General features: G+C 44.5%; 1 protein-coding gene across 13 annotated transcripts in view; it reads left to right on the top strand.

Annotated features, from left to right (window-relative positions):
- elf2a (E74-like factor 2a (ets domain transcription factor)) overlaps positions 1-15,719 on the top strand; it is a 65,599-nt gene that overhangs the window by 10,353 nt on the left and 39,527 nt on the right. The window contains exons 1-2 of one of the 13 annotated variants that reach the window (XM_088390135.1): positions 5,411-5,936; positions 6,022-6,091. The exons of 11 other annotated variants lie outside the window; for them this stretch is intronic. The gene's annotated coding sequence lies outside the window, so the exon portion shown is untranslated. Of the gene's footprint in view, positions 1-5,410; positions 6,092-15,719 lie in introns of those variants that run through there. One more of the 13 variants, XM_088390126.1, reaches the window with a different exon arrangement.

The raw sequence follows: 15,719 nt of genomic DNA, 5'->3' as shown, positions 1-15,719 counted from the left end.
TTTGTTAATTTGTTTTGAAGCTTTTACTGTATATAATTTGAGGTGCTCATCCATTTATTTGGGGTGACAGTAATAATAACTCTCCGAAAGAAGCTATGACTACAATGCGGCCTGCGAAAAAAAAAGAGTTTGACACCACTGGTTTAAATCTAGGGTTAGGGTTTCAAAGTAGGGTTTCATACTAGAGTTAGGGTTTCAAAGTAGGGTTCAAAGCTAGGGTTAGGGTTTAAACATGGGTTTAAAGCTATGGTTAGGATTTCAAACTAGGGTTTCAAACTAGGGTTAGGGTTTCAAAGCAGGGTTTTATACTAGAGTTAGGGTTTCAAAGTAGGGTTAAAGCTAGGGTTAGGGCTTCAAAGTAGGGTTTCATCCTAGGGTTAGGGTTTCTAAATAGGGTTTAAAGCTAGGGCTACAGTTTCAAAGTAGGGTTTAAAGCTAGGGTTAGAGTTTCAAAGTAGGGTTTAAAGCTTGGGCTAGGGTTTTAAACTAGGGTTCATACTAGAGTTAGGGTTTCATACTAGGGTTTAAAGTCCCAGAGACCGGTATATGTATAAATCGGTTTTAGTTAGCTTATGGGCTTATAAATATAAATTGACGACCGAAACAACGAAAAGGAAGCTGTTGCTCTGACAAATTTAATTTAAATTTGCCGCGCAGACGAGTTTGACTTCACCGAGCGGCCTCCTTCTAGACTGGGGAAGAAGCCGGAAGTGACGTTTCAAGTTGTTCGCGTTTAGCTTCAGTGAATGTAAACAAAAGTATGTCGAAGCGTGACGGGAGGGGCGCAATTCAGAAAACGTGCTCTGCTCGTCGAAAAAATGCGATTTAAGCAATAAAATTAAAAATGCGCCTAAAACCTAAACCAAACGCTGCAGATGTTCATTTCTTAATGCGCAGTGGTCAACTCGGCACTCTAAAGCCCCCTGAGAACTTTTTACTATGCCAACCTAACCACAGTGAAGGGGGAGGCACAATTCAGAAAATGTGCTCAGCTCGTCGAGAAAATGCGATTTAAGCAATAAAATTAAAAAAGCGCAAAAAACCTAAACCAAACGTTGCGGGTGGTCATTTCTTCATGTGCCGTGGTCAACTCGGCACTCTAAAGCCCCCAAGAGCACTTTTTTCTATGCCAACCTAACCAGAGTGACGGGAGGGGCACAAATCAGAAAACGTGCTCAGCTCGTCGAGAAAATGTGATTTCAGCAATAAAATTAAAAATGTGATTTAAACCTAAACCAAACGCTGCAGATGGTCATTTCTTCATGCGCCGTGGTCAACTCAGCACTCTAAAGCCCCCTAGAGAACCTTTTACCATGCCAACCTAACCACAGTGAAGGGGGAGGCACAATTCAGAAAACGTGCTCAGCTCGTCGAGAAAATGCGATTTAAAGTTAAAGTCCCAAAGTCCCAATGATCATCGTCACACACACATCTGGGTGTGGTGAAATTTGTCCTCTGCATTTAACCCATCCCCATGTGATTTTAATCCATCCCCTGGGGGAGAGGGGAGCAGTGAGCAGCAGCGGTGCCGCGCTCGGGAATCATTTGGTGATCTAACCCCCCATTTCCAACCCTTGATGCTGAGTGCCAAGCAGGGAGGCAATGGGTCCCATTTTTATGGTCTTTGGTATGACCCGGCCGGGGTTTGAACCCACAACCTTCCAGTCTCAGGGCGGACACTCTACTACTAGGCCACTGAGCTGGTTTAAGCAATAAAATAAAAAAAGCGCAAAAAACCTAAACCAAACGTTGCGGGTGGTCATTTCTTCATGTGCCGTGGTCAACTCGGCACTCTAAAGCCCCCAAGAGCACTTTTTTCTATGCCAACCTAACCAGAGTGACGGGAGGGGCACAAATCAGAAAACGTGCTCAGCTCGTCGAGAAAATGTGATTTCAGCAATAAAATTAAAAATGTGATTTAAACCTAAACTAAACGCTGCAGATGGTCATTTCTTCATGCGCCGTGGTCAACTCGGCACTCTAAAGCCCCCTAGAGAACCTTTTACTATGCCAACCTAACCAGAGTGACGGGAGAGGCACATCTCAGAAAATGTGCTCAGCTCGTCGAGAAAATGCGATTTAAGCAATAAAATTAAAAATGCTTATAAAACCTAAACCAAACGTTGCAGGTGGTCATTTCTTCATGTGCCGAGATCAACTCGGCACTCTAAAGCCCCCAAGAGCACTTTTTACTATGCCAACCTAACCAGAGTGACGGGAGGGGCACAATTCAGAAAACGTGCTCAGCTCAGCCCAAGGGAACTGCTAGATTCATCATATTCTGCGTCAAAAGAGGTTTCTGAATAGGATAAAATGATGCTAATATTGCCGCTAGAAACGGAGCTGTCGCTATCATCCGCCATGTGATTTGGGTTTGTTGAGATCCGGATGCACAATTTGTGACGTCACAGTAATGGCGCCACCAGTGTGGCTGCCTGCGGAACCCGATCGATAAACTGGCATTTAATTTTAGCTTTATTCTTAGTAATCGGTGTCCATTTTTAATTTCCAATGCAGCAAATGTGTTCTCTTTATACAGTCTATCAAATTCAGTTCTAATTGAAAAAAAAAAAAATATGTCTCTGGGACTTTAAAATTTAAACCTAGATTTAAATCTAGATTCTAGGCGGTCAAAGACACGCTCCAGACAGACAGGTCCGCCAGGGAGTTAACCCAGAATGAAGCCAAATAGTATCACATTCATCAAGGTTTGGTGGTCTGTTAGACTTTGCACAAAATCAGAGCAAAACGTTAAGAGAATAACCGGAGAGCAGCGGCAGCATGTCGCGCCAGCGTTCGCTTACGTCCTATTTATTGTAGATATATAATGCCATTTTGTTTTGTTTTGTTTCGTTTCATTTCACTTTCGTTTCGTTTTCGAATAATGTTATTTTGTTTCGTTTCAGTTGCTAACATGAATTGGACCGGTGAGCATCGCGCTTTCATTGTGGAAACGTTTATCAAGAATGAATCTGTAACTTCAACACAACGAGCGTTCCGTTTCCGCTTCAGACTTGGTAGACATGATCCCGTACCTTTTCGAAACACGATCTTGTTATGGGTTACTAACTTCAGAGCCAGTGGATCAGCATTGAAACAAAAATCAACCTGCTGACGTTGCACCGCAAGAACTCCAGAAAATGTGGCAGTGGTAAGACAAAAATAATATTATTCGAATACGAAATGCAAATGAAATGAAACGAAACAAAACAAAATGGCATAAGTACTTTTCGAAAATAAAAATAAAAAAAAACACACACACACACTCATTGGCGGTTACTCGAAGCAAGTATGACTGTCCTCTTCATAGGGTCATCTACTTGTGGGTCCTCAGATGGCTGTGGAGGCCGATCCACAATCCACATATTTTGGTGCAGTGTGGGCAGGGGAAAGTCAAGGTTGTTTGTGGTGGTGGAGCCTTTTTCTGTCTTTCCTTGCCGTGCTTTCACTTCGTCTCTGCGACGCTACGGAGTTCCATTTCATGGTATGTAGCTCCTTCCTGCAAGGATTTTTTTCAAGTGCACCTGTCCAGTGCAAGGTGCTCCCAGTAATTTGATGTGAAACTTCTTCAGACTGATGTTGATGTTGTCCGTGAAGCGTTTCTTTCGGCCGCTGGCAGCTCGCTGACCTTCCTTCAGCTGTGAGTAGAGGATCTGTTTTGGGAGACGTGTGTTGGCCATGCGGATTACATGACCTGTCCATAGGAGTTGGTGCTGCATTATGGTGGTAGTGATGCTGGGTATGTTTGCTTCCTCAAGAACGCTGATGTTGGTGCGTCTGTCTTCCCAACTGATCCTCAGGATCTTCCGCAGAGATCTCTGGTGATATCCTCCCAGGGCTTTGAGGTTCCGGCTATTGGTGGTCCATGACTCAACTTCATACAACAGGGTAGGGAGGACAACAGCCCTGTAGACCAGGAGCTTTGTTTGGGCCTTTAAATCCCGGTCTTCAAAGATTCTTTTCCTGAGTCTCGCATACGCTCCACTAGCACAGCTCAGGCAATGGTTGATCTTTGAGTCTGTCAGCTTTTGATGAAAGAAGGCTGCCAAGGTAGGGGAAGTAGTCAACGGTTTCAAGCGGGGTGTTGTCCACTTTTATGGTGGGTTGGGTAGATGGTTGGTTGGGTGGAGGTTGATGTAGGACTTGGGTCTTTGTGATTCAAGATTCAAGAATTTTTATTGGCCATGCTTGAGCATGCCAAACAAGGAATGAACACATGGTTCAATTCACACAATTCAAAATAAAACATCGAGAGCAGGATGTTATTGCACAGCAATAACTCTGAGACTCTAAGAGTGGTGTGAGTTCATCAGAGCGACAGCCTGGGGGAAGAAGCTCTCTCTGTGTCTGCTGGTTTTGGCGTACAGAGCTCTGTAACGCCGTCTGGAGGGGAGTAGTTCGAACAGACTGCAACTTGGGTGAGAAGGGTCTGTAGTGATGTTACTTGCACGTTTCCTGGTCCTGGACAGGTACAAGTCCTGGATAGATGGGAGGTTGATTCGTATTAACGTTTCTGCAGTTCTGATTGTCCGTTGCAGTCTGTGCTTGTCTTGTTTGGTGGCCGATCCAAACCAGACAGTGATAGAGGTGCAGAGGATAGACTGGATGATGGCAGTATAGAAGGTCTTCAGCAGCTCCCGTGGCAGGTTGCACTTCCTGAGCTGTCTCAGAAAGTACAGCCTCTGTAGGGCCTTCTTCCGGACAGAGTCTATGTGACTAGTCCATTTCAGGTACCGAGAGATTGTGGATCCCAAGAACTTGAAGGTGTCTGTGGAGAGAATAGTATTACTGCGGATAGTGAAGGGTGAAAGTGGTGAAGGGTCTCGCCTGGAGTCCACTGTCATCTCCACGGTCTTGTGCGGGTTCAGCTCCAGGTGGTTTTGGCTGCACCAGTGGACCAGCCGCTGCACCTCCTGTTTGTACGGAGTCTTGTCATCGTCACGGATCAGTCCGATGAGAGTGGTGTCTGCATACTTCAGGAGCTTCAGAGAAGAGTCACCTGAGGAGCAATCGTTACTGTAGAGAGAGAAGAGCAGTAGGGAGAGGACGCACCCCTGGGGGGCGCCAGTATTGGTGGTCCGGGTGTCGGATGTGATGGTCCCCAGCCTCACACACTGTCTCCTGTTGGTCAGGAAGCTGGTGATCCACTGACAGGTGGAGGCAGGCACCGCAAGCTGGATGAGCTTCTGTTGGAGGATGTCAGGAGCAATGGTGTTGAACGCCGAGCTGAAGTCCACAAACAGGATCCTGGCGTATGTTCCTGGGGTGTCCAGGTGGTGCAGGATGTAGTGCTGACCTTCCTTGTTGACCACATCGTCCACCGACCTGTTTACCAGGGAGGCAAACTGCAGGGGGGAAAGCAGGGGGCCCGTGACGTCCTTCAGGTGGTTCAACACTAACATCTCGAAAGATTTCATGACCACAGATGTCAGGGCGACAGGTCTATCATCATTCAAGCCTGTGCTGGCGGGCTTCTTGGCCACCGGTACGATGGTGGAGCTCTTGAAGCACGAGGGCACCTCACACAGCTCCAGGGAACGGTTGAAGATCCATGCAAAGGTGGGTTCCAGTTGTTCAGCACAAACTTTCAAGCAGGAAGTGGACACGCCGTCTGGGCCCGGTGCCTTCCTGACCTTCTGTCTCCGGAACATCTGACACCCCTCCTTGCGGATCTGGAGTGCGGGCGCGACTTCTGTAAGAGAGAGAGTAGGTGATAACGATGATGGAGGTGTGGACAGAGCGGTTGTGGGGGGAGGTGAGTATGTTGATTGTGCTGCGGGAGGTCCTGTTGTGTGGGTGGACCGTTCAAACCTGCAGTAAAACCTGTTTAGCTGGTTTGCAAGCCTCGGGTTCTCCACAGGACGGGGGGTTAGTTTCTTGAAGCCCGTGATGCTCTGCAGACCTTTCCACATTGTTGAGGGATCAGGATTGGCAGGGAGGTGTCTCTCCAGGTTCTCCCCGTAACACCTCTTGGCTTTCCTGACCTCATGGTTCAGTGTGTTCCTGGTCTGCTTGAACAGGTCCCGGTCGCCACTCCTGTAGGCCTCCTCCTTGGCTTTGCGCAGCATCCTGAGGTTCGGTGTAAACCAAGGTTTGTCGTTGTTGTACGTGCTGAAGGTCGTAGTCTGCACACACAAATCCTCACAAAAACTGATGTATGATGTGACAGTGTCAGTGAGTTCATGCAGGTCTGAAGTTGCAGCTTCAAAAACTCCCTAATCGGTGCAGTCAAAGCAGGCTTGGAGGTCCTGCTTTGATGCCACTGTCCACTTCTTCACAGTCCTCACCACAGGCTTAGAAGTTATAAATTTCTGCCTGTAGGCTGGGATCAGATGAACTAGACAGTGCTCCAAGAGTCCTAAAGCTGCACGAGCCACAGAGTGGTATGCATCCTTTATTATGGTGTGGCAGTGGTCCAGTGTCTTTCCCCCTCTGGTGGGACATGTTATGTGCTGTCTGTTTTTTGGGAGTTCGTGTGCGAGGTTTGCTCTGTTAAAATCACCCAGAACAATGATTAATGAGTTTGGTAGAAGTTTCTCCATGTCTGTTACCTGGTCAGCCAGCAGATGCGTGGCTTCACTTGCACGTGCGTGTGGTGGAATGTAAACAGCCACCATGACGATCAAAGAGAACTCCCGTGGTGAATATAACGGCCGGCAGTTTATGAAAAGTGTTTCTAGGAGAGGGCTGCAAGACTCTTTCAACATCGTGACACCAGTACACCAACGTTCATTAATATAGAAACATAGACCACCTCCCTTTGATTTTCCGGTCAAGTCAAGTTAATTTATATAGCCATAAATCCAAGCAGTCTCAAAGGGCTTCACATATACAAAACAAATTGACAATTACCGTTTTGGCCCGAATATAAGACGATGTTTTCTGCATTGAAATAAGACTGAAAAAGTGGGGGTCGTCTTATATTCGGGGTCTAGACATTATACCGATTTTCAATTGTGTGCAGCGGTAAATTAAAGGTTGCTGGTATCGACTGAGTATGTTGCTGTGATCGTGCGCGTCTTTGACACAAAGTGAGCATATACATTTCATTGTTACCGTAATTTCCGGACTATAAGTCGCGTTTTTTTTCATAGTTTGGGTGGGGGGGCGACTTATACTCAGGAGCGACTTATATGGGTTTTTTTCACAAATTTTTACTTGATCATTAAGACATCACTTAAAAGTATAGTTGACCACTTCCCATGTTATTTTTAGTATAGTTGATCACTTAACATACTTTTATATCTTTATCTTGAACATTTTCAAAACATAAAAAATAGAGAAAACATCAAATAAAGCAATTAACACTTTAAAGCACCATATCCAAGTCCACTGTCTGCTGTATGCACACTTGCTCCATTTTTGCTCCTCTTATATTTATTATTATTTATTATTATTTGTTTATTTGTCATTTATTCAAAACTCTTATTTATTCATTGTTTATGCCTTCTTGGTTTTTTTTGTGTTGCTTGTATGCATATGTGTACTATCTCACCGAGGGATAGTGGGAACTTAATTTCAATCTCTTTGTGTGTCTTGGTATATGAAAAGAAAATCGACAATAAAGCAGACTTTGTCTTTGATAAAACAACCAAATTAACAAAACAAAAAAACTACATCTGAAAAAAAATATATTTTCAGACGAAACTGGATGAGGGTGCTTTAAATTTCACCGTTGGCCGTGACTCATCAACTGGGTGGGCTTAAGAAAAATGGCACCAAAAAGAAAGTCATATTTTGCAAGTTACAAACTTCAAGTTGTAAAATATGCAGCTGAAAACAGTAATCGAGCAGCAGAAAGAAAGTTTGGAGAACCGTGATGTACAAATGGATTACTATTTCAAGTGACGTCAGTGGCACCGCGCGGCGCGACCCACTTAAGGACTACCGGCATCATTAGCGGTGATCATTTCTAAGTAACACGGAGGACAAAGAGTTTAAAGAAATTAAGGATTTTGAGTGACATAGAAGGTTTGAAAAACTATTATGGCTTTTACGCACGCCCGGTCCTACTCTACTGAGTCGGGGGCCGGCGCTCGGCCGAGTGGCTGTCCGCGAACGGTGCATGGGGCTCGGACATGGCCATTACGCACGCCCGGTCCTCTGCCATGGAGCTCTCGTGTCTGGAAGTTCACGCCGCCACACGCTTGGAAGTTTGTTTTGTGGAATAAAGAGCCGTTTACCAAACCCACCTCTATCCTTGTACTTTGTTAACGCTACAATATAGTTATATACTAGATCTGTGGAATAAAGACGAGGCTGACGTCAGGGCGCACGCGCGGCGATGTTGACAAAGGACGAGGAATTTGATCGATGGATTTAATGGATTTAAAGTGCACGGATGGTTTGATAATATTATTGCTTATATTATAGTTATTTGAAATATAGTTTATCTATCGTTATATGAGCCTGTGGAATATTTTGAAGTGCAAGCGCCCTCAGCCGCGCGCAGCCATTGTTGACAAAGAACGATCGATGGATTTAATGAATTGGAGTGACACCGATGGTTTTATAAACATGTTATTTATGTAATGGTTGTCCTAAATCACTCTATATGTTACGTCAGGCCCGTTCTCAGCTCCTCATTTGTGTTTGTCACGTTAGCATACCTATCGTTTAGCCTGTTGCTATTGTATCGAATGATCGATGGATTTAATGAATTGGAGTGACACCAATGGTTTTATAAACATGTTATTCATGTAATAGTTATCCTTAATCACTCTATATGCTACATCAGGCCCGTTCTCAGCTCTTTGTTTGTGTTTGTCACGTTAGCATACCTATCGTTTAGCCTGTTGTTGCTATCGTTTAGCCTGTTGTTGCTCGTTCATGACTGTTTTTGGTGTGGGATTTTATCGAATAAATTGCCCCCCAAAATGCGACTTATACTCCGGAGCGACTTATATATGTTTTTTTTCACTTTTTGGGGCATTTTATGGCTGGTGCGACTTATACTCCGGAGCGACTTATAGTCCGGAAAATACGGTACTACTGTCCACTGTTGTGCCGTTGTCCGATCTCAGTTTGTTTTGTGTGTGCGCCGTTTGATTGACAGCTCCATGGCGCTCTTTTAAGTTTGCCTCGCATCGTATGAGTAGCCGTTACGCAGCGGCACGGCGACGAACGGTCGCCAGCAAATGTATTTTATTATCTCGATCGATGACTTATATTTGGTGAGTTGCTGAGAGTATTTCATTTATGGTTATTTATTATTATTTTTTGCTAATAATTCAGTAAAGGAATCAAAACTGAACCACGTCTTCCCTCTTGTGTTCTGACCGACACCCGGGGGCGAAAAAAGCATAACCATCCGAGCCAACCACCTATACAGCCCTCAGGCTCCCCAACAATAGGGGTAGCAGTTTGCATTATTTTATTGCAATGTTTTTCCTTATTCAGATTTGTTTCAATACTACAGTTAGACATCACTTTGATGGTTAATGCAGTTATTGCAACTTAATTGTTTTATCACAGTAGATTGGTTTATTTACATTTCAAAAACCAGGAGCCATTCGTTTACAAATGTGATTGCACTTTAGTTTACATATATAAATCTTCAGATATTGAAATGTGATAAACAGTGTTTGCATAATTTGAGTAAGGCAAAATAATTTACTTTTTCTCTCGAATATATGTTTCAGATGTAATTATTTTCTGTATAAAATTAAATTTGGTGTTCAAAAAGTATTTTTTCAAACTTGAGTCTTGAAAAAGAGGGGGTCGTCTTATAATCGGGGTCGTCTTATATTCGGGCTAATACGGTATTCTCAAAGCATCCTCTGATCATAAGCTCCCAAGAGGGCAAGGAAAAAACTCAAAAAATCCCTACTAGGGGAAAAATGAGAAACCTTGAGAAGGGACAACAGATGGGAAGGATCCCCCTTTCAGGATCACCAGGCTGCAATGGATGCCGAGAGGGCATATAAAATACATAACGTAAAAAAATCAAAGAAAAAGTGGATGTCCAATTCAAAGCAAAGAGCTGCAGGAGGTGCCCTCGATTGTCCTGGCAGTGTCTTCGAGGGGGGTAATCCGCTGCGGTTCCCCCATCATGATTGGTCCACGACAATCCAGACAGCCGCTGTCACCTAACCACCTCCCCAGCCGGGGAAGGGTGTGGGGGGAGGGAGGGAGCAAAAACACAAACTCCAGCCGAATCGGCCACTACAGGTTAGTTAAAGGCCATATCATAGAAATGTGTCTTTAGACGTGTCTTAAATGTTTCTACTGAGGTAGCAGTTCTAATATCCATTGGTAGGGCATTCCAAAGCTCTGGAGCCCGAATAGAAAATGCTCTAGACCCTGCGGACATTTTTTTTAGCCCTCGGGGTCACTAAAAGACTAGCGTTTTGCGAGCAGAGGTTACGAGACAGAACGTAAGGAACAACTGGGTCGACGAGATATGAAGGCGCTAAGCCATGCAATGATTTATAGGTTAACAGAAGAACCTTAAAGTCACATCTTAAATGGACCGGGAGCCAATGTAAGTTGGCTAATATTGGGGTAATGTGATCAAATTTTCTTGTCAGTGAGAGCAGCCTTGCAGCAGCATTTTGTACTAACTTTAGACTTTTGATACTGGACTTAGGAAGACAAGAGAATAATGCGTTACAGTAGTCCAGGCGCGACGTAATAAACACATGTATGATATTTTCCGCATCACCGGTTGAGAGGATCGGACGAATCTTAGCAATATTACGAAGGTGAAAAAACGCAATTCTAGTTATGTTCTTAATGTGCTTTTGAAAGGAGAGCGTTTGGTCAAATATTACCCTGAGATTAGTTACAGTATCACTCCGAGTGATAGTACGGTTATCCATACACGACTGCCTCAGAAAATTAGAATATTGTGATAAAGTTCTTCATTTTTTGTAATGCAATTAAAAAAACAAAAATGTCATACATTCTGTATGCATTACAAATCAACTGAAATTTAAGATTCAAGATTCAAGAGTTTTTTATTCACCATGTTTGAGCGTGCCAAACAACAAATTTGACTTCGGTAAATCACAGCCTCTGTTCAACATTTAGGTGACTCACAACAAAAAAAAATATTGCAAGCCTTTTATTATTTTAATATCGCTGAGTATGGCTTACAGCTTAAGAAAACTCAAATATCCTATCTCAAAAATTTTTAATATTTCCTCAGACCAAGTAAAAAAAAAAAGATTTAAAACAGCAAAACAAAATCAAACATTTGAAAATGTCCATTAATGCACTGAGTACTTGGTTGAGAATGCTTTTGCACGGATTACTGCATCAATGCGGTGTGGCATGGAGGCAATCAGCCTGTCGCATTGCAGAGGTTTCATGGATGCCCAGGATGCTTCAATTGTTGCCTTTAGCTCATTTGCATAGTTGGGTCAGGTGTCTTTCAGCTTCTTCTTCACAATGCCCCACAAATTCTCAATGGGGTTCAGGTCAGGGGAATGAGCAGGCCAATCGAGGACAGTAAGGCCATGGTCAGTACACCATTTACTGGTGGTTTTGGCACTGTGGGCAGGTGCCAGATCATGCTGGAAAATGAAATCATCATCTCCATAGAGCTTTTCAGCAGACAGAAGCATGTAGTGCTCCACAATCTCTTGGTACACAGCTGCATTTACTCTGGACTTGATGAAAAGCAGTGGACCAGCACCAGCAGCTAACATGGCTCCCCAAACCATCGCTGACTGTGGGAACTTCACACTGGTTTTCAAGCAATTCCAGACTCTGTCGCCTTGACTTGCTTTCGTCTGAAAAGAGGACTTTGGACCACTCTGCAAATGTCCAGTGCTTCTTTTCCATAGCCCAAGTCAGACGCTTCTTCCGTTGTCTTGAGTTCAGAAGTGGCTTGACCATGGGAATAAGTCTATTGTAGCCCATTTCCCGGACATCTCTATGAACAGTGGCTTTTGATACCTGGACTCCAGCTTCAATCCACTGTCTTTGAAGCACCCCAAATTCTGGAAGCGACTCTTCCTCACAATGCTGTTAAGGCTGCGGTCATCTCTTTTAGTTGTGCAGACTTAAAGTTAAAGTTGAAGTCCCAATGATCATCGTCACACACACATCTGGGTGTGGTGAAATTTGTCCTCTGCATTTAACCCATCCCCATGTGATTTTGATCCATCCCCTGGGGGAGAGGGGAGCAGTGAGCAGCAGCGGTGCCGCGCTCGGGAATCATTTGGTGATCTAACCCCCCAATTCCAACCCTTAATGCTGAGTGCCAAGCAGGGAGGCAATGGGTCCCATTTTTATAGTCTTTGGTATGACCCGGCCGGGGTTTGAACCCACAACCTTCCAGTCTCAGGGTGGACACTCTACTACTAGGCCACTGAGCTGCCACATTTCCCCCTTCCAACAGACTTTTTGTGGATGTGCTTTGAAAATGCACTCTGTGAACAGCTTGCTCTTTGAGAAATTTCTTTTTGTGTATTACCCTCCTGATGGAGCGTGTCAATCATGGTCTTCTGGACAGCAGTCAGATCAGCAGTCTTCCCCATACTTGTGATTTAGTTTACTGAACTAAGCTGAGTGTTTTTCAAGGCTCAGGAAACCCTTGCAGGTGTTTCGAGTTAATTAGACCATTCAAGTGATTAGTTGAATACCCTACTAGTATACTTATTCATGATATTCTAAAATTTTGAGATAGGATATTTGAGTTTTCTTAAGCTGTATGCCATAATTAGCAATATTAAAATAATAAAAGGCTTGCAATATTTCAGTTGGGTTGTAATGAATCCAGAATGTATGACATTTTTGTTTTTTTAATTGCATTACAGAAAATAAAAAACTTTATCACAATGTTCTAATTTTCTGAGACAGTCCTGTAGTTATAGTGGTTTCCTTAAATAAGTGGTGATAACGAGCTGGACCAATTATCAACATCTCAGTTTTATCTAGGTTAAGACGAAGGAAATTGAGATCCGCAAGGCACGCCTCAAGATTACAACAGTCCCGAGGATCTGTCATCAATAACGGCATATATAATTGAGTGTCATCTGCGTAACATTGAAAACGAATATTATATTTATGTATTATGTCCCCAAGCGGAATCATATAAATATTAAATAGAATTGGTCCGAGTACCGATCCCTGCGGGACACCACACGTAACATTATAGAGCTCAGAGGTCGCATTGCCATGGACCACTCCGTGCGTCCTGTCTGATAGATAGGAATAGAACCAGCCTAGTGCTGACACTGAAATACCAACACAGCTTTTAAGGCGCGCTAATAAAATGCCGAAGTCTACAGTGTCGAAGGCAGCACTAAGATCAAGTAATAACAATACCGAAGAAGTGTTTGAATCTATAGCTATGAGGAGATCATTAGTCACTTTAGCAAGGGCTGTCGGTGAAATGATTAGCTCTAAAACCAGACTGAAAAGATTTATTTCGATTATTGGCGACCATGTAATCAATAAGCTGCTGCGCTACTACTTTTTCAAGAAGTTTTGCTATGAATGGGAGATTTTAAACTGGCCTATAATTACCGAGACAGTCCGGGTCGAGATTTGGTCGCTTAAGAAGCAGTTTAATGATAGTGGTTTTAAAGGCTTTTGGCACTCTACCAGAGGAGACAGACAGATTAATTATATTTAAGACGGACAGTCCTAAAATTTGAAATAATTATTTAAATAGTTGGGCTAGAAGCAGGTCGACTAAACATGTTTGTTTAGCTGCACTAACCAATTGTGTAAGCCTTTCAAGGGACACGCTTTTAACATTTTGAGAGGGTTATTGCATGATAGTCCGTGTCGGTAATTGGCGGTCTCGACTGAGCGATTGGAACCGTAATTTTAATCATCCCTAATGGATTCAATCTTTTGAGCAAAAAATTTCATGAACTCGTCAGCTGAGTGGAAGGAGCCTATCGGAGGTCAGCGGAACCACGTGTACTCCAACATCAAGCACGGGTACAGAGCTATGCTCCTCCCCCACCTCGGACAGTCAGACCATGTCTCCCTGCTACTCATCCCCGCATACAACCCCATCAGACACAGATCCAGGCCCACCACAAGGACTATAACAACTTGGCCTGGAAATGCACTCAGCTAACTCCAGGTTTGCCTCCAAGACACTGACTGGGACCTATTTCACCACCAAGACCTGGCAATGTGCATAGAAACAGTTCTGGACTACATCAAGTTCTGTATGGGAACTGTATCCGTGGACAAAACCATCCGGATCTTTCCCAACCAGAAACCCTGGATGACCAGCCAGCAGGTCCGCTCACTCTTCAGGGCCCGCGACTCTGCCTTCAGGTCAGGCAACGAAGCCCTTTACAGCTCAACTCGGGCTGACCTGAAGAAAGGGATTAAAAAAGCCAAAGCGGACTATATGAGAAAGATGGAGACCTACCTTGCCAGCAACAGACCACGAGAGGTGTGGCAGGGCATCCAGACCACCACTAACTTCAGGGGCTGTGATGTGACGTTAGACCCAAGTGAGTCGCTGGCAGAGGAGCTTAATTGCTTCTTTGCTCGCTTTGCATCACCTCAGACACACTCACCTGCTCTAGCCCTGCCCCCTTCGACATCAGATCCCCCCCCCCACCCCCCCTCACTGTAGAGGAGCAAAAGGTGAGGTGTGTGCTCCAAGCAGTAAACCCCAGGAAGGCTCTCGGTCCAGATGGAGTACCTAACAAAGTGTCCAGCTGTCCCAGATCTTCTGCAGGATCTTCAACCTCTCGCTGGCCCAAGCAGTCATCCCCACCTGCCTGAAGTCAGCCACAATAATCCCCATACCAAAAAAGGCACCCTGAACTAGCACCAATGACTACCGCCCCGTTGCCCTCATCCCGGTAATATGACGTGCTTTGAGAGACTGGTTCTCCAGCACATCCAGGACTGCCTCCCCCCAACACTCGACCCCCACCAGTTCGAATACCGGGCGAACAGATCTACGAAGGACGCCATCGCTATAGCTCTGCATGCTGTGTTGAGTTACCTGGAACAGTAGCAGAGCTATGCGAGAATGCTCTTTGTGGACTACAGCTCGGCTTTCAATACAATTATCCCGGACATTCTGGTCACAAAGCTGAACACTCTGGGTCTTCCCCCTCTCACATGCACCAGGATTAAGGACTTCTTGACCAACAGGCCCCAGACTGTGAGACTTGGCTCCCACCTTTCCTCTACATGCACACTGAGCACTGGTTCACCACAGGGCTGCGCGCTGACCCCCCTCCTCTACTGTCTCTGTACCTACGACTGCAGTCCAGCCCACGGTGACATGATTGTCAAATTTGCCTATGACACCACAGTGGTCGGGCTGACCTCCAATGGTGACGAGACAGCCTATAGCACAGGTGTCAAACTCATGGCGCGGGGGCCAGATGTGGCCCGCCACATCATTTTATGTGGCCCGCGAAGACAAATTGTGCATCAAATTCGTGTGTCATTACTAGAACTCCAAATTGTCCTCACTTTTAATAATATATATGTTTTAAATATTTGATCAGTTTTTACTCGTCTGATTTGAAAACGAATTATTTGTGAGTTTGTTTTGTAGCTTTTACTGTATATATGAGGTGCTCATACATTAATTTGGGTTGACAGTCATAGTGGCCCTCCGAAAGACGCTATGACTACAATGCAGCCCACAAAGAAAATGACACCCCTGGCCTATAGGGAGGAGGTCCAGAAGCTCACGACCTAGTTTTCTGTAAATCACTTGGCTCTGAATACCACAAAGACAAAGAAGATCATTGTGGGCTTCGGGAGGAAGAAAAAGG

This window comes from Syngnathus floridae, chromosome 1 (assembly GCF_059516105.1).
Source record: "Syngnathus floridae isolate MCC-2025c chromosome 1, RoL_Sflo_1.0, whole genome shotgun sequence".
Lineage (NCBI taxonomy): Eukaryota > Metazoa > Chordata > Actinopteri > Syngnathiformes > Syngnathidae > Syngnathus > Syngnathus floridae.
The sequence above is the reverse complement of the archived record's forward strand: the minus strand, read 5'-3'. Positions and strand labels throughout refer to the sequence as shown.